The sequence below is a fragment of the Moschus berezovskii genome, chromosome 10, assembly GCF_049115385.1.
Source record: "Moschus berezovskii isolate FMDL1 chromosome 10, NW_MosBer_1.0, whole genome shotgun sequence".
NCBI lineage: Eukaryota > Metazoa > Chordata > Mammalia > Artiodactyla > Moschidae > Moschus > Moschus berezovskii.
In genome coordinates, this window is record NC_142469.1 from 47,097,546 (window position 1) to 47,110,569 (window position 13,024).

A 13,024-nucleotide genomic window follows, 5' to 3' on the forward strand; every position below is an offset into this window, starting at 1 on the left:
CACAAGACACACAAAGACCGAGAACCCAACCGCCACTTTGAAAACCTGGGGGCAAAAGCAGCGTACTGAGTGTACCCCATGCACACACCACCACCAAATAGGTAGGCAAACCACCTCAGTTACACCTCTGGCCTGATCCCTGGACACACCCCTACCCTACCCGACCAGCGCACCCCCACCCCCGCCCTGCCAGGAAGCAAGGCAGATAATGTGTTACTTGATTTCATTCCCCGCCGCTGCAGCAGCAGCCCCAGGAAAGCCTTGCCTGAATTTCCTGTCTGACCTCTTATCAACTTCTATTGACTAGGGAAGGCCAAGAACCCTGTCAGTAACAAGATGGTGCCTCCCCATCCTGGTGGTCAGAAATGCTCCACCATGGAGCTCAGGGACTTCCCATCAAACTCTCTCCCCAGTAAAGTATTAAACATCAATTATTTAGCTCTTAATGTGAATTAACATGTCATTTCACCCAAACGCATTTGCGAGTCTTTTGAGCCTTACTTTTACCCGATTGTGTCCCCATGAAAGCCAAGAAACAGCACTGTGAAAGGGGCCTGGTGGACAGCCATCTTAGGAGTCTGAAGACCCCTGTCCCCACTTCCGGTCTCATTAGCTGTGTGGTTTTCAGTTCAGTTGCTCAGTCGTGTCCGACTCTCCGCGACCCAATGAATCACAGCACGCCAGGCCTCCCTGTCCATCACCAACTCCCGGAGTTCACACAAACTCATGTCCATCAAGTCGGTGATGCCATCCAGCCATCTCCTTCTCTGTCATCCCCTTCTCCTCCCACCCCCAATCCTTCCCAGCATCAGAGTCTTTTCCAGTGAGTCAACTTGTCGCATGAGGTGGCCAAAGTATTGCAGTGTGGTTTTAGGTAATTTATTTTTCCTTTGTTGCCCTCAACATCCTCATTAAAGAGGTCTTTAAAATCCCTTCCAGCTCTGCTGCTGCTGCTACGTCACTTCAGTCGTGTCCGACTCTGTGTGACCCCATAGACGGGAGCCCACCAGGCTCCCCCGTCCCTGGGATTCTCCAGGCAAGAACACTGGAGTGGGTTGCCATTTCCTTCTCCAATGTGTGAAAGTGAAGTTGCTCAGTCGCGTCCGACCCCTAGCGACCCCACGGACTGCAGCCTACCAGGCTCCTCCATCCATGGGATTTTCTAGGCAAGTGTACTGGAGTGGCTCTTCCAGCTCTAAAACCTCTTATCTACAAAAAGTAGATCCCAGAAATCACCCTCAGGCACCTACACTCATCCCAATCCCAACCTGACCCAGGAAGCTTTCAACATGACCCATGTGCCCATTCACCTGCCCTCCCCACCCGCACCCCGTCCATCCCCTCCCCCTCCAACAGCCCCCCCCCCCAAGCCAGGTCCCCAGGGTGCTGGTAACGTGGGCCCAGCCTCACTGGTTGCCCCCCTTCTCCCCTCCTCTCCAGATCCCTGTTTCCTGTCTGGCAGATTTACGATGCAGTTCAAAGAAGGATGATATAACGCTTTCCTGCTCCCTCCCTCTCCCAACCGACTTAGGTTAACTGGCTGGGGGCCAAGCGGTTTGTTTTCCGCAGCCTTGAGTTTGTAAAAATACTCCAGGCCCCAACCTCCAGCCTGTGACATGGCGTCAGCTCCCAAACCCACTTGTCAGGCCTTCGCTTGTGGGCGGGAAGGAGGCGGCCCTGTGTTGGGCTGGAGTCTAATTAAGTGCTGAGCAAATAAACCATGGGCTTCAATTTTAGCTCTGAAAATAGCCAGGGCCCAGGATTCCTCTCTCTGGCCTGAGCTGTGAGGCTGGTCCCACCACAGTGACCTCCGCGGACTGAGCAGTGAGGTTTGCGAGGGGGGATTGAGAGGAGAGGGGTCCAAGGAGCCCGTGGAGGCCCATGGGCACAAAGCCAGTGGGGGAAGCCAACTTCAGGGAGAGGGAGACTCCAGCCTAGGGGTGGGCTACCCTGGCCCTGCCTTTGCACTGTGCTGACCGCCTACTTGCAGGACATCCAGGAATTCTGGGTCCCACTGACTGAATCTCTGAGTCCCATGTGGCTAAGAATGCTAAGCTCTGGCCAACACTGAGGTAATTCTCTAGGCAGATCATGGAATACACATCACAGTTTCATGCATAATCAATCCTCTTGGGCAATGAGGATGAGGAAAAACATCAACAAATGAATACGTGAAAATAAAAGCTTCTGCGAGTCAACTGAATGTATTACTGGCTCAGTTAGACTGGCTCCTGAGCATCTTCCTGTCCACTCCTGCCTGGCAGGAGAGAGGGTGGCCTGCTGAGGGGGCGGCCAGGGGACAACTAACCACCTACTCAAGGTGAACGAAAGGGGTGGGCCGTGAGAACTAGGGCATGTCCAGAGGGTCGCTGGCTTTGCCATCTGGGCACCTCCTCCATCCTTCATGCCGTCCCAGCTCTTCTCATACCGTGCCCTCGTCGGCTGTCCGTCTGCTGATTAGACCATGGATGGAAGCTCTATTTTATCTCCTCCCCTCCCCCACTATGGAGGCACCTGGCTTGAATGCTTTTGTTCCTTTTCAGCCTCCCTTCTGCAACACCTAGGACTGAATTTGCTTTGCATTGGCATAGAGCCCTTGGACCTCAGCATCAGAGGCGGGGGTGAAGCCACAATCAAGAATAAATGAAGTGAGTGCAGGGAATTTACTTATTTGGATGGTGTCTGCATGTCTGGATGACCCACAGGGACAGCAGACCTCCAATGCCAACAGCGGCTGTGAAGACAAAAGTCTCAAGTGCCTCAGACTAAGCCAGTACTCTCTGCTTCTGCGGAATGGTTGGAAGAAAAAGGAAGGAGAAACTCAAAGGAAATCAAACTGCAAGGGCAGGAGTGCAGGCTCTTACTTGGCACTCCTCGGTGAGGGCTTTTCCAGCAGGACAAAATGCCGAGCAGGTATATCAGGGACACAGGCCCCTTCAGCTCACTCTTGCAGATGCCTTCTGAGGCCCTGCTTCTCTTCAAACACCTTCAGTCACTCCATGAGCATGTTTGAAGCGGCTCCCACGGCTGCATGTGGCCGTGCAGCAGGGGCACAGTCAGCCACACGAGTTAATGACAAGACAGAGGGACGATTACAGTCGTGCGACCAGTGCTGCACGGAGGAGGAGGCCGGGGGGCCGAGGGAGGACGGGGCACAGGCACCCACGGCTGCCCGGCAGTCAAGGAAGGCTTCCCCGAGAGGGTGAGGGTGCCCAGGCCTTCTCCAGCCCTGTCCACTGCTCTTTCCCCCACTTCTCCACTAAGGGTCTGGTCTGGGCCGTGGGAGACAGACAGGCAGTCAGAGGACACTCCTCACTCAACAGGGACCTGTCGGCACCCTGGTCTCCCCTTTTCTGCTCTGAGGAGCCTCCTCTGGCCTAGTTGTTCCTAACTCAGCCCCCTCTCCTGGTGGAACCTGAGGCCAGAAAGCAGGCCACGCTGGGGCAATAATCATCATAGTAACAATAATGGTAATGCGGAGAAGGGGCAGGGAGAGGAGAGGTGGAGGAGAGAGGCCGCTTTACCTCAAACCCCACCCTGCAGGCCAAGTGTCTCCACCCCCAGCCACGCTTGTGGAGAAGGCAGCTCCGTGTGGCCAGACCACAGAGTCCCCATTTGGAAGATCCCGTTTCCTAACCACCCTGGCCCAACATCAATAGCAATATTGCCCCACAAGGAGCAGCGAGCCATTTACTGCAAAAATCACCAGCGTCAGGGCTCAAACACCAAGAACTCCCCCTCTGGAGCGTAAAACCAAGTTCAGAATGAAGAAAAACAAAATTTCTAGCCCGAGTTTCCTCTGAGGAAACACCCTCAGCGCCCCTCCTCACAGCTGCAAGGCCTCCCTCCCGGGCTGGGCCCTCATTAGGAGCTAATGGGCCCCAGCTGTGCCAGCTTCCAGACTCCTCCTTAACCCCTTGGTTTCCTCCGTCACTGCCAGAGGAAAAGGAGGCCTCAGAATTTCCGGGCAGGGTTGAGAGCAGAGGGCACCCACTGCACAGAGTTAGTGGGTGCGCCTTCTATGGTTCCTCCTAAGAATCCAAATAATTAACAAACGCTACTATTTGTGGAGTGCCTCGGAAGTCTTTGTGCTGTGCTCAGTCACTTCCGTCCTGTATGACTCTTTGTGACCCTATGGATTAGACTGTAGCCCACCAGGCTCCTCTGTCCATGGGATTCACAGGCAAGGACACTGGAGTGGGTTGCCATGCCCTCCTCCAGGGGATCTTCCCGACCCAGGGATCAAACCTGGGTCTCCTGCATTGCAGGCGGATTGTTTTCCATTGAGCCACCAGGAAAGCCCTCCTATGCCTTACCCACTATGATTATTAGCTCCTCCAGGCTCTCTCATCTTTGGAGACACAGTACGGGTAGGAATTATTTCACCCATCTTATGGATGAGAACACTGAGGCCAGCAAAGATACGTGATTCAAACCCATTCTGTTGTCTTTCTGCCCACCCTATCATTTGCTCTGAGCAAGAGTTAATTCTCCAACGTGCAGATGAAAGAGATAAAGGACACTCGCACGTTGTCCATCTGTAGAGGTTGTAAAACTCTAAAGCCAGAGAACACTGAGTCGAGAATCTGAAGAACCAGGTTTTCTCCCAGCCAAGGGCCTTTGTTGACTCTGGACAAATAACAGCTTCCTTGAGCTCCCACAACCTAATCTTCAAAATAATGCAAATGAAAATACCTGCCTTTCTGCCTCTTGGGCCTATTGGAAGATCAAATAGATCCAGCTAAGCAAAAGCATTGTAAACTGTATCGAAGAAGGATGATGACCTTGGAGGGCCTCCCCCCAACCCCCAACATTTGTGAGAAATAGACTTTGAGGCATTCTGTCAGAAGCTGTTATTTTTATGATTTTGGAGGACCAGAGGTTTATTATAATGGCAAACTTTAAGTCCTCCGTGGCTGAACCTAGTCTCTTAAGAAGGCGAACCCTGTTTGAGCCACTATCTTTAACTCACCACCTATCCCCTCTTACCACACGGCCACTAGATCAGATTTTTCCTCTCCCATGGAAAACAATCAGTTAATTAAGATAATTGGGTTTATCACCAAAACCCAGAAAAAACCCAAATGTCTTTCAGCTGGGGAAAGGATAAATGACTCTGATACATTCATATAAGGAACAAAAGGTGTGAAATACTGTCACCTACCATAAATACTTTATGCCAAGTGAAAGAGGCCAAACTCCAAAGGCTGTGTACTGTATGATTCCATTCAAGTGACATTCTGGGGGAGGCAGAACTACAGAGATGGGACCAGACCAGCGGTCACCACGGCTAAGTGCTCAGGAATGGTTTGACTAGAAGGGTACAGGGAGCACAGAGGAGTTCTGCTGGGGCAATGGAACTATTCTCTGTCTTGATTCTGATGGTGGCTACAGGACTCAAGGCACTTGTTAAAACCCACAGACCTGTGTACACCAAAGAGTGGATTTCACTGTAGATAAATTAAGACAGATTATTAAAAATTAAAACACAAACCACTGAGATTTTTTACAAAAGGGTCATTGAGAAAGTAGAGCAGTTTCGCAGGGAGCCCAGTGGTAGAGTGCACTGTGATACCACGCTGTGTAGGGCTGTGTCCAGGGCTCAGGCCACGGGTTCGCTACCTCAAATTGGTAGCAGTGGCCTGGGGAAGGCCTTAAGAGTCCAGGATCCCGCCCCCAGCTGATATGATTCCCTAGATCGAGGGTCAACCTGGGGGTCTCATTCTGAACAAGTTTTCCAGGTTATTTTGGTTCAGGTAGTTAACAGCCCAGACTTGGAGGCCCACTATTAGGCCTTTCTTCATTATTTGAGAACTAAATTCTTTTGTGAGCAGGTCCCCTTTATGAAGCTTTTGCGTTTCCACCGTAACATCAGGACAGTTCACCAGTCTCCTGCTTTAAGGGATCTGATGTGGGAGGTCACTTAGGGACATCATGGGGTTGCTCCATGCTGTTACCTGTGTTCAGTGGCCGTAGGCTCGGCCTCTGGGGCCTGTACCCTGAACATCTTTCCCCACAATCTGCCATCTTAGAATTCACCTCACCTCTTGGCAAGTGGTGGCTTTCACCTTAAGAGGATACTGTTAAGATGAAAAGTTGTTACTCTGAAGTGCTTTGAGTTTTCTCACAGAAGGAAATCCCAAGTCAGAGGCATGCTCTTCTGGGATGACCAGAATTCTGAGCTCCAGAACCATTCACACAGAAGACAGGAGGTGAACCTGGGTCAGGTTCCCATTCCGTCATTGACCATTTGTGTGATTCTGGACAAGTCATTTCATGTCTCTGAATCTCAAATACTTACAAATTCCTCAGGGGTAAAGCAGAGCTGATAATCGTACTTTGCCGGGGAACGATGGGGTTGAAAGATGCATGCTGAGGCATTTAGAGAAGAGTTGTGATGGCTGAATATTCAGAGGATTTGGTAAAAAGAAACACACACACATATATATCAATGCACACATATAGATACCCCTGATACACAAGTATATAAAGCAAATGTGGCACATGTTAGGCATTGTTGAACCTAAGTGACAGGCATGCGGGTAACCACTTTTTCAAGTTTTCTGTATGTTTTTAAATTTTTATAATGAAATCAGGAAGAAGAGATGGCGCGTGTCAGACGGTCAACACAGTGCCTGTCACTCAGTAGGTCCCAGCAGCTTGGAGAGCAGGGGTGCTGAGGACGGCAGGGTGGAGGGTAGGATGGCAAGAGGAGGAGGAAGGCCTGGCTGAGGCTTGCCCACTGCAGGAAGAGCCTGGGGAGAGAAGGAAGCCAGGCAGTGCCCCAGCTCGGGGAGGGTATGAGTGTGAGAACCTCCCTTTGTCCAGCTCCAGAGAATCAGGGGAGGCTCCGCCGTGCTCCTTTTCATTTCCTCAGGATCTGAGAAGAACCGATAGCATATGCATGTTCATGTGCTTCAGGCCCTCTTGGTTGAGGTCCTGTGGGTCTCTGGATATATATACATATATATATATTTTTTTTTTCAATTTACAGGCACTCTGAACCCCCATCCTGTATAAACGTCCCGCTCAACAGCTGTCCTGAGCACCAGAGTGGAAATGAACAAGGTACCAATAACAGAGTGGGTCAGCCAAGCCACGAGACAGCCTGTGAACCGGACAGCCTATGCCCCGTCCCATGCCATTCCCTTCAGCCATGGGTGCCCACCCTGGACCACGGCTGGATCTCTTGGGTCTTCCAGATCCAGTGACGTTGAGTCCGACCTGGTCGAAGAGGACACATTTGCTTCCTGTTGCTGCTGTGACAAGTCACCCCAAGCTTAGTGGCTTAAAATAACATCATTTTATTATCTTGATGATTCTGCAGGTTAGAAGCCCAGGTTGGGTTTCATGGGCTGAAGTCAAGCAGGGCTGCATTCCTTCTGGAGGTGCTAGGTGAGAATATGTTTTCTTGCCTTTTTCAGCTTCTGGAGGCTGCCCTCATTCCTTGACTGGTGGCCCTTCCTCCTTCTCAAAGCCAGAGTCTTCCTCGGAACACTGTCTCTCTGGTTCCAACTCTTCTATCTCCGTCTGCTCCATGTAAGAACACTTGTGATTACATTGGGCAGATAATCTTCTTATTCTGAAATTTGTTAATTAGCAACCTAAATTCTCCCTTGCCATATAATCTGAGACAGTCACAGTTTCCAGGTATTGGGACATAGACATCTTTCATTGTTGTTCAGTCGCTCAGCCATATCCGACTCTTTGCGATCCCATGGACTGCAGCACGCCAGGCTTCCCTGTCCTTCATTGTCTCCCAGAATTTGCTCATGTCCATTGGGCTGGAGATGCCATCTAACCATCTCATCCTCTTTCGCCCTCTTCATCCTCCTGTCCTCAATCTTTCCTACCATCCAAATCTTTTCCAATGAGTTAGCGCTTCTAACCAGGTGACCAAGTATTGGAGCTTCAGCTTCAGCATCAGTCCTTCCAATGGCTATTCAGGCTTGATTTCCTTTAGGATTGACTGGTTTGATCTCTTTGCAGTCCAAGGGACTCTCAGGAGTCTTCTCCAACACCACAGTTCAAAAGCATCAGTTCTTCGGCGATCAGCCTTCTTTATGGTCCAACTCTCATATCTGTACACGACCACTGGGAAAACCATAGCTTTGACTAGATGAACCTTTGTTGGCAAAATGATGTCTCTGCTTTTTAATATGCTGTCCAGATTTGTCATAGCTTTCCTTCCAAGGAGCAAGCGTCTTTTAATTTCACAGCTGCACTTACCATCCAGTGATTTTTGGAGCCCAAGAAAATAAAGTCTCACACTGTTTCCTTTTTTTTCCTCATCTATTTGCCATATAGTGATGGGACCAGATGCCGTGATCGTAGTTTTGTGAATGTTGAGTTTTAAGCCAGCTTCTTCACTCTCCTCTTTCACCTTCATCAAGAGGCTCTTTAGTTCCTCTTCATTTTCTGCCGTTAGGGTGGTGTCATCTGCATACCTGAGGTTATTGATATTTCTCCCAGCAATCTTGATTCCAGCTTGTGCTTCATCCAGCCTGGTATTTCACATGATGTACTCTGCATATAAGTTAAATAAGCAGAGTGACAATATACAGCCTCAGTGTACTCCATCCCTAATTTTGAACCAGTCCGTTGTTCCATGCCCAGTTCTAACTTTGCTTCTTGACCTGAATACAGGTTTCTCAGGAGGCAGGTATGATGGTCAGTATTCCCATCTCATTCCCAGCATTCTTACCTTTTACACCTGGGAATTTTCAAACTTTAGTATACTTCAGAATAATGGAATGTTTGAAAATGCTTGGAAATGTCTGAAAATGGAAAATGCTTGAAAAGCCAGATTTTTAGCCTCATTGGATTCTGATCCAGTACTTTTGGAATGGGTCCAAGGACTCTGAATTTTTAGCAAGCTCCCTCATACCTTTCTGATATGCCTGATACAAAGAGCACATCTCTTTTGTCTTTAGACGTGGTAGAGTGGCTACATTTTAGCAACCTAATTACAGAATCTATGATCTATGATTTATTGAGCAATTCCATTGTACTAATAGAGATAACTAAGTGCAGCAGACACTTACCGTGTGCCTGATCTATTCTAAGTGGTCTCCATGCCTGTTCTTTAATCCTCATGACAATAAGCTGAGGTATGGTTATCATTATCATCTCTATTTTGCAAACGAGAAGATGAAGGTACTGGAGTTTAAGTACCTTATCTAAGGCAAAGCACTTACACAGGCAAATCCAGGTGCCTATCCACCCCGCTCCTTTCTTTTTTAAAGCCCAAGTGGCAGCTCCGCTGCAAGGCTGGAGCTAGCCAGGGGTATAGCCAAGGGGTGGGGGTGGGGAGGCCTGAAACGTTCCACTCACTGAGACACAAACACAGCAATTAAAAGCCTCAAACTATCCGGTTAGATACTCTTTAATTCTCCAAACACCCACCAGAGCCACAACAAGGCCAGCTGACAGGAAGTGGTCTGTTGAGGAAATTCCATCTTGGCCCATCCTGGAGACAGCAATATCAGAGGGTCTCCTTCTCTCTCTCTCATACACACACACACACACACACACGCCCCAGGGGACAGTTTCCCTTTATTCCAGGGACATGGTCCAGCCTGCTGCCATTTCCTGTACCCTTCAAAGTAGCAGCGATCACTCTGGCCTCCTGTCTGTGTCTGAGAGACCTTCCAGCCAGGCCCCTGTGGGCCCTTGTACCACTTCACTTCTTTAGAGCAGAAACTGGAGAGACTCACGTTAACACCAGACAGGTTATGGGGCTGACCTCTGTGTAGGGCACACCAATCCCTCTGAGGTGGACACCACAGAACAAGACACTCTCCCCTTCCACCTCCTTCATCTCCAGTCCCATTTCCTCATCCATCCTTTTCGCTTTCTCCATCTATCCCCCATCTCCTTAGGGTGCACTCCGTACTCCAACTATCTCCCCAGGGTCTTACTGCCTTAAATGCATGGCTTTGGAGACAGACTAAGGGATGGTTGCAACCAGAAACCATGAGCCTTTAGGCCACTTTGGACTCTGCCTTCGTTTCCCTTCTGGAAAATGAACATATGAACATTTGCCAGTTTCCTGACTCAAAACAGTGTCTATACTTCTGATCCCTGATTTGTGGTTTGTAAAGCGTGTGCTCAATTTCCAGTTTGGTCCTGATGACTTATAAAGGCTGAAGGGTTCATGAAGTGAATGGTGCAAATGGGGAAACTGATGCCCATAGGGAGGGAAATGACTCACTCAAGCATTCAGTGGCTGATCCTAGGCTAGAAACAAGTCTTCCGATCCCTCTGTGATGATGATGATGATTCTATGGTACATGGCATGGGGGACATGGACCACAAGCATGGCTGCTTGCCAACAGATCCTGAAGAACATCAAAGAAGATGAGAGCAGAAAATTCTTACAAGTCGGTTACCTTTTATGTTTAATTACTTTGCAATCTAATTATACTGATGGGGTTCATTAATACATTGAATTGTGTTTCATGTTTTTATATCATAAGAAGCCATCACCCCACGGGGTGTGGGCCAATGGAGTGTGTATAAGGAGAGAGGCCTTCTGACTCAGGGCTTGCTGCTGACTTGCTGGAGGCACATTGCAGTACTTCTTGGGCGCCTTCTCAGGTCATCCACCTGACCCCAGACACAGGCAGACTTGTTTCCATTTTACAAATGAGAAAACAGAGGCCCAGAGATGTTAAGGGACTCACCTATCATCATGGAGCTAGTGAATGGCAGACTGGCTCTGACCAACGTCAGAGTTGTGCTCAATTGTCCAAAGTTGTGCTCCTCCCCGACTCTGTGATGCCAGGTCCCTGCAGAGACAACAAAGGCTCTGTGGTAAAGTGACTGTTTCCTCTGCTGTAAAATCCTGCCTCCTGGTTTCTGCGTTCACTAAGCAGAGCCACCCCTCCCCACCCCAGGTGCCAACATGCATGGTAGGGCAGAAGGAGACCTCATGGGGCACCTGCCCACAGGAGAGTATCAGAGCTTTTCCTTTGGAGGAACAAGTTCCCCCCACTTGGGAGGAGGAGCCAGTCAGACCTTTGAGGCACCCCCTCCAGCCCCACCCATCCCTTCTGGGGACAGCCCTGCCCTGAGAGCTGGAAGCCTTGCCTAGGGGCACTGGTGGGTCAAAACCCCGCTGAGGAGCAGCCCTGCTTGCCCCACACCCGGCTGGGCTGTTCTCCAGCCAGTTGTGCAATCTTGCTATGAATAGGTCTAGGTGTGTGGTGTGGTGCCAAAGAGACCAGACTTGATTCCTTCAGGTGACAGCTCCCCTCTGGAATCCTGGGAGGTGAGGGAGCACAGCTGTGAGGTCAGGCCGCTGGCCCTGAGCAGGGCGGTAGGAGCTGGTGGCTTGAGGGGCGGGGCCTGTGGTCAGACAGGATGGGCAGGCTGTCAGCGGGACCGAGCTCTTCTCCCTCCTTGGCTGTCACCAGGCCACCCATAGTCTGCCTCCTGAGCCTCTTCCATCTTCCACTCCTCACTCTTGCCAGGCCCTCTTTGCCTTCCGTTCCGTTCCGTCGCTCAGTCGTGTCCGACTCTTTGCGACCCCGTGGACAGTAGCCTACCAGGCTTCTCTGTCCATGGGATTCTCCAGGCAAGAATACTGGAGTGGGTTACCATTTCCTTCTCCAGGGGATCTTCCCGACCCAGGGATCGAACCCGGGTCTCCTGCATTGGAGGCGGACGCGTTAACCTCTGAGCCACCAGGGAAGTCCTCTCTTTGCCTTAGTACAGACTTAAAGAAGCTTAGAGGGAAAGGGAAAGACAGACCTCCAAGTTTATTTTTAAAACTTGAAAATTATAAGGCTGTGGGGAACCAGGGATTTCTCATATACTGTTGGTACCTTGAATTGGTACATTGCAGGGCAGTTTGATCCATTTATCAAAATTGCAAATGTATATGTATCGTTTGCCCCGGAATTGTTTCCATTTTGGGAATTAATTCTACAAAGATTCTTACATGTGTATGTAATGTATGTATAAATTTGTAACTGCAGTGTTGCTGATAATAAAAAATGTTTAGAAACAATGTCCAGTGTCTATCAATAGGGGAATACAGGTTAAATGAATTGGGATACAATGATACAGAAGACCATGCAGCTCTAAAACTGAGGAGGCTTTCTGTGACTAATGTTTCCTCCATGTGTGAGAAAATCATTAACAAAGCAAGATACTGGTCAGTGGCTATAATGTACTTTTCGTGTAATAAAAAAGGTAGATACATAAGAAATTCTGGAAGGATACTCAAGAAACTTTGGGTAGGAGGAACTAGGCAGAGAACTAGACAGGGATGGGGAAACATTCCCTGTGTGCATCTATATGCTTCCTAGGTATCAATCATGCAAACACATTACCTTTCAAAAATAAAGTGCAACAAGTGAATATAATTGTGACAAAAAATTCCATAACCACTTGCCAAATACAATGGACATTTGTCTTTCAGGGTCAAGTCCTGGCATGAGAACTCCCTCTTACTTGGGGAATTTCCCAGTGGACGCATCTTGGTGGGAGGAAGAGCCCCTTCTCCCCTGTAGAAGCAGAGCGCAAAGTGGCCAAGAACCACTATCAGCTTATTCATGGTGGCAAACAGTTGAGGTTGTGAGTCCAGTGTCAAGGCCAAAAGTGTCCACGACACAAGAATTATCTCAATTTTTGGCTTTTACCTTTTAATATTTCTCCTCAGCCACAGTTTACACTGGCGTATAGTATTTCTGCTTTTTTTTCTTGTCAATTTAAAAGTTACAACAGCAATAGATAATTACATTTCTAACAGTGCATCCTGTATAAGCATATAGTTTTTACAATTATTATTTTAACAAGTGCATAAAATTCCTTTGTTCTGATTCAGTTCAGTTCAATCGCTCAGTCGTGTCCGACTCTTTGCGACCCCATGAATCACAGCACACCAGGCCTCCCTGTCCATCACCAACTCCCGGAGTTCACTCAAACTCATGTCCATTGAGTCGGTGATGCCATCCAGCCATCTCATTCTCTGTCGTCCCCGCCTCCTCCCACCCCCAATCCCTCCTAGCATCAGACT